Here is an 11,602-nt window from a genome sequence, read left to right on the forward strand (position 1 = left end):
AAAATATAAGATAAAAAACACTATTAATATACTTCATAATTGTATTTCACTATTAATATACTTCTTAATTGTATTTCAGTTCAACAATTACTTTGATAACATACATATTTTGTTATGTGAAAATGTCTTTAGATACCTGTTAGGTCCATAAATTACCATATACCGTATTTTTCGTTCTATAGGACGCACATTTCCCCCTCCAAAAACTAAGGGGAAATGTGTGTGCGTCCTATAGAGCGAATGCAGGCTGCGCCGCTAAGCCCAAAGCCAGAACAGGAAGACGGAGCACTGCGGAGTGCTCCGTCTCGCTGTTTTGGCTTGGGAACAGCCTTGCTAGCTTCTGCAGGACAGCGGGGTGAAGGCACCCCGCTGCCCTGCAGAGGTTTGCGCGCAGCCGTCTGCTCTAGCTTGGGGAGGGCTGCGTGCAAACCTCTGCAGGGCAGCGGGGTGCCTTCACCCCGCTGTCCTGCAGAAGCTAGCAAGGCTGTTCCCAAGCCAGAACAGCGAGAAGGAGGGCTCCGTCTCGCTGCTCTAGCTTGGGGAGGGCTGCGCGCAAACCTCTGCAGGGCAGCGGGGTGCCTTCACCCCGCTGTCCTGCAGAAGCTAGCAAGGCTGTTCCCAAGCCAGAACAGCGAGACGGAGGGCTCCGTCTCGCTGCTCTAGCTTGGGGACGGCTGCGCGCAAACCTCTGCAGGGCAGCGGGGCGCTGCGCTCCAAAAGCTTCAGGGATCTTTGAGGCTGGCGGTGGGGGAAAGCAGCGCTTCCCCCCACCGCCAGCCCCACAAGCTCTGGTGAATGTACCTTGAACGCACCTTGTTTTGGAGGGGGAGAACAAGAAAAAAAATCTTTTTCCCTGTTCTCCCCCTCCTATGATCTGGTGTGTCCTATGGTCCGGTGCGTCCAATGGAGCGAAAAATATGGTAAAGGTAAAGGTAAAGGTACCCCTGACCGTAAGGTCTAGTCGTGACCGACTCTGGGGTTGCGGCGCTCATCTTGCTTTATTGGCCGAGGGAGCCGGCGTACAGCTTCTGGGTCATGTGGCCAGCATGACTAAGCCGCTTCTGGCAAACCAGAGCAGCACACGGAAACGCCATTTACCTTCCTGCCATTTACCTATTTATCTACTTGCACTTTGATGTGCTTTTGAACTGCTAGGTTGGCAGGAGCAGGAACCGAGCAACGGGAGCTCGCCCTGTCGCGGGGATTCCAACCACCAATCTTCAGATCGGCAAGCCCTAGGCTCTATGGTTTAGACCAAAGCGCCACCTGCATCCCTCAAATTACCATATATTCAACACAAAAAATAGTGACAATTTGTTGTTGACAAAGGACAGCTGGACATATAAAGGGCCCCATTACCTTCAGTAGTTTAAGGCCTCATCAAATCTAAATCTGGCCCTGTTCCCAGGAATCGCAGGCGCCAAAAGGCTTTACACGACACACATTTAAAGCACGCCCCTGCCCCCGCAGGAATCCTGGGAAGTGTAGTTTACCCTCACCCGGACAAGGCCCAGCACCCTTAACAAACTACAGTTCCCAGGATGCTTGGGGTGTTCGTTAATGGGATTTAAATGTAGGCAGCCTAAGGCTACGCTTCTAATCCTACTTAGCTGCCAGCAAGTCCTAAGGAATTCAGTAAAGGATACTTCAGTAAAAGTAATGGATTCAGTAAACTAGTCCATCACAATCCATGTCTACACATGGAAGCCAACTCCTAGGAGCTGAGGTCCCTTCTGGTTCCCCAAAGTTGATGGGCCTTGCCAATGCCATTCAAATGGTGTGCATTCACCATGTTTTGTGATCCATTATGCGAGGGCTTACCTGCCTCCTTTGTTTTATTGAAGTTGGCACCCCTGACTCGGAAGGAAGTCCCACTGAGGTTAGGGGGCATACTCCCAGGTAAATGGGGTTAGGATTGCATCCTTAACCAGTTAGTGAACCCAAGAGCCGTCTTGGGAGATCATGATTTCAGTGGTACAGCTCTGGCCTTCCTTTTCAAAACCTCCACCCACCCAACATCTGCAAGACTAGGTTTCCCATCCCTGTTTTTAAATATGGCAAGCTGTCTTATATAGCTGCTAGTCTGTACTAAGTGCTCCTGATTAACTGCATGTCACTGACTGATGTGGTTCAAGCATGTTGCCACTGAACTATTAAAGAATTTGTAGAACCGGTTTAGAGCATTCACAGGTTAGTGGAACAATTATAAATGCATCACCTTTGCCATTGAATAAGTAAGTCATTAGGCACAATTGCTTTGAAACAAACATAAACAAACAAACAAACAAACAAACAAACATCTTAACTAGACAGGATGTGGAAATCTTTATCTGGTCTCAGTCAGAGGGTCTTCCTAAAACAGAACCACTGTGCTATTAGCATCGGATTTAGGGCGGTATGGGTGGTGTCCCCCCCCCAGAGTGCTGAGCCCAGGGGGCTAATAATAATAATAATAATAATACCTATATTTATATGGGTACCTATACAAAGCTGGGGGCGGGGAGCATAAAAATTTGTCCTCAGGATGCCATATTATCAAAGTCGGCCCCTGGTGCTATTTACTATTATTATGATTTCTTTTAATGGATTTCAAACACACTTTTTTAGGGTGGGGTAAAGATCCCCCCCCCCAATGTGGATTAAAATAAATCAAAATACAAAATTAACTACAATTCCAGGGAGGGGAAGGGACGTGCTTTAAATGTATGGTATGTAAAATAACTCTCACCTACTCAAATGCTGCTTGGCATTTTAAATCCTGGAAGTTTTAACTACAATTCTCAGTATTGATGGAGCATTAGAAGTTCCTTTATCTGAGTAGAGACTCATTCCCTTTATGCCATATGACTGCTAGTGTCAACACTGTGCATTAAACTGGTGTTCACATTATTGCATGCAATTTCTAACCTTCCTTTCAATCCATAAGGACCCCCAAGGTGCTCTAAGCATAATAATGCAATGCGTAATAATAAATATAATAACACACTGCAACAAAATTGGGATTACTTCTACTCACTTCCAGCATATGGCATAGCTCTTGGGGTAGCATAGGCTCCCTTCACCTCAAGACTGGAAATAATCAAGGACAGAAAGGAAGCAGCAGCAGCTGCCTGGGCTTCAGGTGAACTGCTAAAAGCAATAACGGTTACATCTGCTGCTGCCTGGCTTGTATTTCTTTTTCTAAGGATTTCAGGTAATTTTCTTGTAAGCAGAAAAATGTCACCAAACTTCTCAGTGCAGAGGAGAAATCCTCCAGCAGTTTCTTGGGCGGGTAGGGCTCACCATTAGCACATTTATTTTTATGTTTTCCCCTGAGGTTTTGTTGTTGCCATCACTATAAGTGTTGTTGTTGTTGTTTAGTCGTTTAGTTGTGTCCGACTCTTCGTGACCCCATGGACCAGAGCACGCCAGGCACTTCTGTCTTCCACTGCCTCCCGCAGTTTGGTCAGACTCATGCTGGTAGCTTCGAGAACACTGTCCAACCATCTCGTCCTCTGTCGTCCCCTTCTCCTTGTGCCTTCTTTCCCAACATCAGGGTCTTTTCCAGGGAGTCTTCTCTTCTCATGAGGTGGCCAAAGTATTGGAGCCTCAGCTTCAGGATCTGTCCTTCCAGTGAGCACTCAAGGTTGATTTCCTTAAGAATGGATAGGTTTGATCTTCTTGCAGTCCATGGGACTCTCAAGAGTCTCCCCTCCAGCACCATAATTCAAAAGCATCAATTCTTCAGCGATCAGCCTTCTTTATGGTCCAGCCCTCACTTCCATACATCACTACTGGGAAAACCATAGCTTTAACTATATGGACCTTTGTCTATAGCACTATAAGTGTTAGCAGCAGCAATTGTATTGTCAGACTGGCCACCATTTTACACCCTCCACAATGCCCTGACCTAATGGTGGAGAATGTTTGGAGACTATTATGCAAAGAGGCCTTCCTTTTTCGAGAGATGGGTAAAAGAACAATCCCAGAAATTCTCAGCTCTATTTCCAGGACGGAAGGGGGGCGGAATTTGGTGCTGTCTCATAGTAACTGAATCATCCTTTCCCTTGAGCCTTTTCTTCTCTTGGCCAGTAGCTAGATTTGCCGGAGGTGAGAACAGGAAGCTGCATGCTCAACTCCCCTCTACACTTTCAAGCTAGGAAAGCCCCTATTCTTCATCACCAAAACTTTGCGTGCTGCATGTCCTGCTCATCCATCCGCCTACCTTTCTCTCCCCCCCCCCCCCCCGGTCCCAGATACTTAAAATGTCCTAGTAATGGTTGAAGAAAGGAAGGGAACTTGTGGGGCGAAACTGGGCTTTATTCCACCTAGGCAAAGACCCAGTTTGGCATACACCTCCCCCCCACTCTTTTGCATACACACACACACATATAGACACAGAGGCTGGCAGCTTCAACGACACCCCTCTGGAGGCTTCACCCAGGGCGAAAAACACGGCTAGTCCCCCCATAGCTACAGCTCTGCCAGCGGCATCTTGAGAGCTACCCATTTCAGGATCTTATCCTAGACTCAGTGCAAGTGTTGTCAAATGTTACCAGTGTTTTATAAGAATGGAAGTTTTGTAACATATCAACACTTCAAAAGAATAGACTCACACTAGCAATGTGATGATTAATTTAGCCCGAAGAAAAACACAGGCATTCTGAAAGAAACTGATTCCAAAAGAGAGAAACGAAACACCAAACCAGGTACTCTTATTTCATGTTTTGGGTATTGGCACATAAAATGATTCTGACCCAGAGTTAACTGATCCCCAAAGGGATTCAGTGGTATCATAGATATGCCATGAAAAATGTGGAGTTAAGGAGCTCTGAAGATCCAATAGATCTAATTCAGCTAGACAGCAAGCCTGCATTCATCACAACCACACCCATGTTTGCTTTTCTTCTTTGTTTTATGGAGCAGAACTCTAATGTATAATTCCCCCTATGTAAATACTGACCTCATTCTCTGACTGGAGACTTATGTAATCAAAATAACACAATCCATCTGCAAGAGAGAACTACCAGGCAGCTCAGAGTGACTCCAGAGTTTGCAGAAGTACCAAAGAAATCCCAACCCTTACATGAAGAAGAGCCCTTGCAATTCATTGATTACTGAGGATGCTTAGGGGTCATTGAATGCTGACTGACTGGTCAAAAGGTGGGAAATGGAAAACAACAACCAGGATTGGTGGGGAATGGACTGGAGTATGCTGAAAAAAGACATTACTGTCCAGAACTCATTCTTCAGGTGTGGATCCTCATGTGACCAAAATGGCACAATGTATGTATGAAACAGATTTATCAGCAGGCTTGAGGAAACAGCAAGGATTGTGGAGGCATGCACGCATAACTCTTCAGGGGAAAATGTCTTGTTCAGGGTCTGTTCCTAAAATCAATAAAGATTGAGGTTGCAAGCACACCTTACATTAAAGCATAGCCTCTCTAATGCTGGGAACTGTAGCTTGTTAAGGGCACTGCAAATTGTAGTTCTGTAAGTAGTAAACTACAGTTTCCAGGGTTCTTGAAGGAGAAAGAGCTTTAAATGTCTGCTGTATATGCATTCTGAGCGTGCTCTGTGGGCATAGAATACTGACTTTTGAATGGAATAAGAAACTGGGGGAATGGAATATCCTGGAATAAGGGCAATGTGGGAAACCTGAACAGGAGCATGTCATATGACAATACTTTTTTGGAACAAATGCTGGGGGAAAGAAGGGGAAACTGTTACCTCCCCTGACTTTGGAAGTAGCATATTGTCCCCACTTCAATCACTCTTCCCCTTCTTAGGATTGCTCAACTACATGGGAGTCTCTCATCATGGATTTAACATATATCATTTCTAATTTAGACAGTCTGAAGCTGGTGACCTCCTGCTAACTCAAATAACCAAACACAGATACAAGATCTGACTTTTTAATGGCTGTTTAGATACTTAGCAGAAAAGACAGGCCATAAATTCAGGGACATAATTTCCTCTGAAGTTCACATCTGTATTTAATTACAACTTATCTCCTTAATCAAGGTTCAGAATGACTAATATCAACATCCTATCTATTCAAATCCTTAATAGGCAAAAACTGTCTGGATGATTCATCTTGTCTGTTTACAATGAATTAACACAACATTCCTTGCTTTGCTTGAATGGTCATAATCTAAAAGTTACACAATAATATACTTTCCCATTTTCTATATTTTATTCCTTAAGCTACTCTATTGTGCTGAAAACATAAAAGAGCTTTCTTAAACTGCTCGGGTTTGACTACTTTCCCACTTGATCCTTTCTTTTTTTCTTTTTTGCACAATTAAAGCCTGTTGTTTACACTAAAGGGTAAATGATTACCCTTGGCAATAAAACTGCATTCCTGGCTTATTAACTCATCTAAGTATATTCACTTAGATGGGCTTTCCTAGGAGCAAGCTGTACTTTATACTTCAGCCTCCTTTATACTTCAGGCTCCTTTTCAATTGCAAAGTGCCCTCAGGAAACATTAAGAAGGATGGGAGGGAAAGGAGAACTCAATACCTCCCCTGAAACTTCCTGCCATACCCCAACTGGGTTTTGTCTCTGGCAATACTCCATGCTTACTCACCAAGGCGGAGTAGTGCCACAGGGGATAAGAGGAACACATAGGTGTGATGATCCAGGAGGTAAACAAATGGCAGGAGACGGGTTCCCCTTCTTCACACTTGTCTTCTACCAAACTTCACCCTCCTGGGGAGACTTTTCAAGGCAAAACATTCATTAGGGCCCGCATTCTTCCCTGAAATGAAGGACAGGTGAAGAACAGAATATAGTAGCTCTAGAACCTATGCAATATAATCTATTTAAATAGATTTTTCCCCTTCCCCTCATTCCTGCAAAAGGTCTGTAGCAGGTTTATTGTTTGTTTGAACTATTTCGACACCACTTTTCAGTGCTAAAGTCCTCCAGAGGTGGCTTACAGAAGATATTTAGCTTCTCATATATAGCAGCATAATTCAGCTTCATATTATTGTTAGGATCATAGAATTGTAGAGTTGGAAGGGGCTCTGAGAGTCATCTAGTCCAGCCCCCTGCAGTGCAGAAATCTCAAATAGATCACACATTGCTGTTGTTTATTAATTTGTATGCTGTTTGTTTGTCAAAATGGCTTCTAAGCAGTTTACAGCCATAAAATAAATAAGCAGTTATAATGCACAACAAATCCACTGGGGCATTAGCACATCCTTAATAAAAATACACAATAAAACAAGAAATTAAAAAGCATAATAACCAAAACATTTAAAAACAGTTAAAACAGAGAGAGTGCTACTTCCTTTCCCTTATCCTCAGCAATAACAGTTGGTAGTTAGAATTGCATGTAAAGGCAGGGAAAGGACTCTCAGTGGGCATTTACAGTATATTATTTTCTCTCATTTTCCTCACAGCAATTCAGCGAGGTAGGTTAGGCTGAGAGATGGCGGCTTGCTCAGCCCAGTGGGCAGCATATCTGTGGAAGAAACTGAATACAGCAGGTAGAGGGGTGAGAGGACTGCAATTTGCCACAGGCCAAGGAGAAGGCCTCATTCTGAAGAAGGATTTGAAGCTGGCTGGGTTACATTTTATCCATTAGTCAGGCTTGTTTGACAACAACATGAAATGGTGTCTTTAGTGTCATTGGCCCAGTCCTGTGGAATACCTTGCCAATAGAGATTCAGCAGGTGCCTTCTGCACTGACTTTTAAACACCTGCCGAAAATGTTTCTACTACTACTACTGCTACAGTGGTACCTCAGATTAAGTACTTAATTCGTTCTGGAGGTCCGTACTTAACCTGAAACTGTTCTTAACCTGAAGCACCACTTTAGCTAATGGGGCCTCCTGCTGCTGCCGCGCCGCCGGAGCACGGTTTCTGTTCTCATCCTGAAGCAAAGTTCTTAACCTGAAGCACTATTTCTGGGTTAGCGGAGTCTGTAACCTGAAGCGTATGTAACCTGAAGCATATGTAACCCGAGGTACCACTGTACTTTTATTATTTGTACCCCACCCATCTGACTGGGTTGCCCCAGCCACTCTGAGCAGCTTCCAGCATATATAAAAACATTCCATCAGGCCTAGATGGTACATCCTCCACAGTGGTATACTGATTTATTTATTTTTTAAAACCCACTGGTTTAGTGCATTGGTCTTCAGCTGCTGTTTACGGACCCGCTGCTGGGCTTGACTTAAAGTGGGACACCAGAGCAGCACAACAGCCCTACAAATATATGATAAAAATGTGTTGGCTCAAGGTGGAGCCTCTGACAAGTCTGAAGCTTACTGGTTTAGCATGAATGAGTGGGTTCGCAGACTGAAGATCACAGCTGCAGCATAGAATCATAGAATCATAGAGTTGGAAGAGACCACAAGGGCCATCGAGTCCAACCCCCTGCCAAGCAGGAAACACCATCAGACCCCAGGAGGGTCCCAGCAGGACCCCAGGAGCAACTCTGTGGCTGTGAACCTCAGTCTGCGAACCCACACATTTGCTAGTTCATGCTAAGCCATGGTTTGGCCTAGCATTACATGTGAACTGGGCCTAAATGGTTAAGAGTTTATCACAAACTATGAACCAGACATATGAGATGAAAAGACAACTGTTATGTACTGAAGTTCTCACCCTGGGCCAGCAGGGGGATACTGTAGATAGTTATGCAAATAAGGGATCAAAAGTGACATTCAGTGATTGGATAGTTTTAGAAAATTGTTACAGTTACATTGTACTGGAGCTCTATATAAGCAGGCTGACTGAACCCTTCAGTTCATTTCTGTCTTGGCCTGAGAATAAACAAGAGCTGTTTGAAGAATCGCTGTGTCGTCTGATATGTTCACCCACAACTTAACAACAACAGTTCCAGTTAGCTGGTAACTAGGGTGAAATGGTAGGAGACTGCCAAAGAAAACTAGATAGTAACAAGGCTGAAGGACCCATGGGAAAGTATGGAATAACTTCAGACAAAACTGAACGAATGATAATGGCTACAGTCTGGTTTCTCTTCAGATCGTATAAATCTTTCGCCTTTTACTAAATATGGCTGTGGAGAGGAACAGTTATGAATTTACAGCTAATTCTTTGAAGCCCCATGCTACTTCCTTGGTGTTAAAATCAGATTTGTATGCTTATTAACCCCTTCCCCCCAAGAAATAATGATAATGGCTGTTGTATGATAAGGGAAAAAAGCCTCCAGACGCAACTGCAGTGTATATTTTGCAAATGGCTACATGGATATTTAAATACCACACTTTCCCCATTTTGTCTCAACTAAACTAACCAGTCTATCTGGAATCCACCCACCAAGAGCATTCTTTTAAACTCAGCGAATGTCATATTATCTTAAAGATGTGAAAGAATGTTCTGTCTCGTAACTGGTATGTGTCCAAGCACTGAGTAAGAGAAAACATTGCCAGAAGGAAACTTTTCCCAGAATTCTTTGTTTATTTCTAGGATGGTGGCCTTGATGGATGCAAAGAGAACATACAATGGCTGTCAACAAGAACCAGATCTAAGGAGTGATATCAGCTTGGAGTGATTTCTCCTGCAAAAATTCCCTCTCCAGATACAGATGTATTAGTCAGCAATTTCCTGGCATCACATGGAATTTGGGAGAATGATGTAAAAGCATAAAAATATTGTATAGCTTATTTCAGAGGTGGACAGATTTGCATGATGCAGTTGTTGTTTTTTAACTACAGCCCTGAGACCTACAAACTGGAGATTGGTTCAAAAGACATATGTATAGAATTGAAGAATTCAGAGCCCAGGAATTCGTTGTGCATGTCAGAACTGAATGGAGCTCATAGGCCTTTCATGAAACAATCCATTCCTGATTACCTCAATCTCTCTTCATATTAGCAGTATAAATTAGGGCTCAGAGGGGGCTGAAATTAGTTTTGTTGCTACTTTTGTTAAAACAGTTGAAAGTAAAAAAATATATATTGCTGATTTACTACAAATCACCCAGAGCTATGTGATTTCAAGCGCAAACTGGAACTTCAGGCTTTCACAGCTGACGTGGATTAAAGTGCTCTGTCACTTTAGCGCGACAAAACCACTTTAAAAAAAGACATTTCGCAGTTTGGAAAGTGATGGCGGAATGCATTAAAAGGTGGAAGGTTTGCAAACACCCCACAAGCAAATCAGAATGAAAGCAGGAAGAATGCTCGTTGTCATAGAACTACTCTGCAAACATATCAGAATGAAACTGGATATAATTTGACTACAGTATAAGCTTTGTGCAAGAAAACCAGGATGTATGCTCAATAAGCAGGTCATTTGGAGGAATCTTAAGCTACCTCATAGGGTTGTTGCCGATTTTAACGAACCTGGAGGAAGGGCAAGATATAAATGTAACAAAATCAACTTTAGCCACGAAAAACAATCTTGAATATATCAACACTTTTATTACTCTGATGTTTAGTAGTCACATAAAGAATGTTTGCAGGAGTTAACACCCATGGTATGTCAGCAGTTTAGCAATTAAATCAAGTAGAACCTTTATGGATCTAGGAGCTGAAATACACCCAGAAAATAAATTGTCCCTTCAGGTGAATCACACCAGCAATTTTGCGTTCCAAATGAATTATTTTGGAGACAACACCTGGGTATTTAAAAGTAGTGCTTCTTTTACACTTAGTATTCTGTTTGATTTTTAAAGCATCCTTATTATACACAAAACATTTTCACTCCTTGGCTGCACTTTAAACTTGAATTGGTAGTGCAATGAATGAACTCCAGACTTAACTGCATATGGAAGACCATTTATTTGGTTCATGTGCTTTGGGCACGAGGCTTGGCCACAGACAGCACCATTCATTTTCCTGAGAATGGGAAACACACCTTTTGGTCTTTTGACAGGTATAAATTAATTCAGCTTAGTTAGACAGTATTGCATCCATATCCCAATTCATGATTTATAATCTGTACTGCTATAATAGCCACTCTTACTTTGCAACCCCATTCAGAGTGAAGAATTATTTCTGTGATCGCCACCTTCTTTGCATCTCTCAAACTTGTTTTTAGGGGGGAAGTTCTTTTCATGCTTTGTTCGGAAGACAAAAGTTCTCACATTAAATGACGGATAAGAGAAATTAGCTCATATTTAAGAGTTGTATGTGAAATGCTTCTACAGCTGTGTGAAACAAGCTGAATTCTAAATGTGCAAGCGGGGTGGGCAACACGAGAACGAGCCTTTTCTGTGGTGGCTCCCCATTTGTGGAATGTTTTCCCCAGGGACTTCAGGCATCAGGTAAAAATGCTCTTCAGCCAGCTCTTTAGTTGATTAAACAATTTTGGACTTTTAAATGTGTTAGAGGTGTGTATTTATGTTTTATTTTGCTATTAAGTTATGTATTTCATGCTTTTATGTTGTAAACTGCCCTGTGATCTTTGGATGAAGGGCAGTATAAAAATGTAAGAAATAAATAATATATAATAAGTATTTTCCCATGACAAAGACCTCCAGCATATCACATAGGAGCACTGGATCAAAAAACCCCCAAGAAACACAGATTGTGCCTCATCCCCATTCATCTGCCTAAATCCCACATGGGACCTCTGCCAATGGCTACTAGCCACAATGGCTTTCCAGACCATTCATGTTCAGAGAAGATATGCAGCTGAA

The sequence above is a fragment of the Podarcis pityusensis genome (genome assembly GCF_964106645.2).
Source record: "Podarcis pityusensis genome assembly, chromosome: 11".
Classification (NCBI taxonomy): Eukaryota; Metazoa; Chordata; class Lepidosauria; order Squamata; family Lacertidae; genus Podarcis; species Podarcis pityusensis.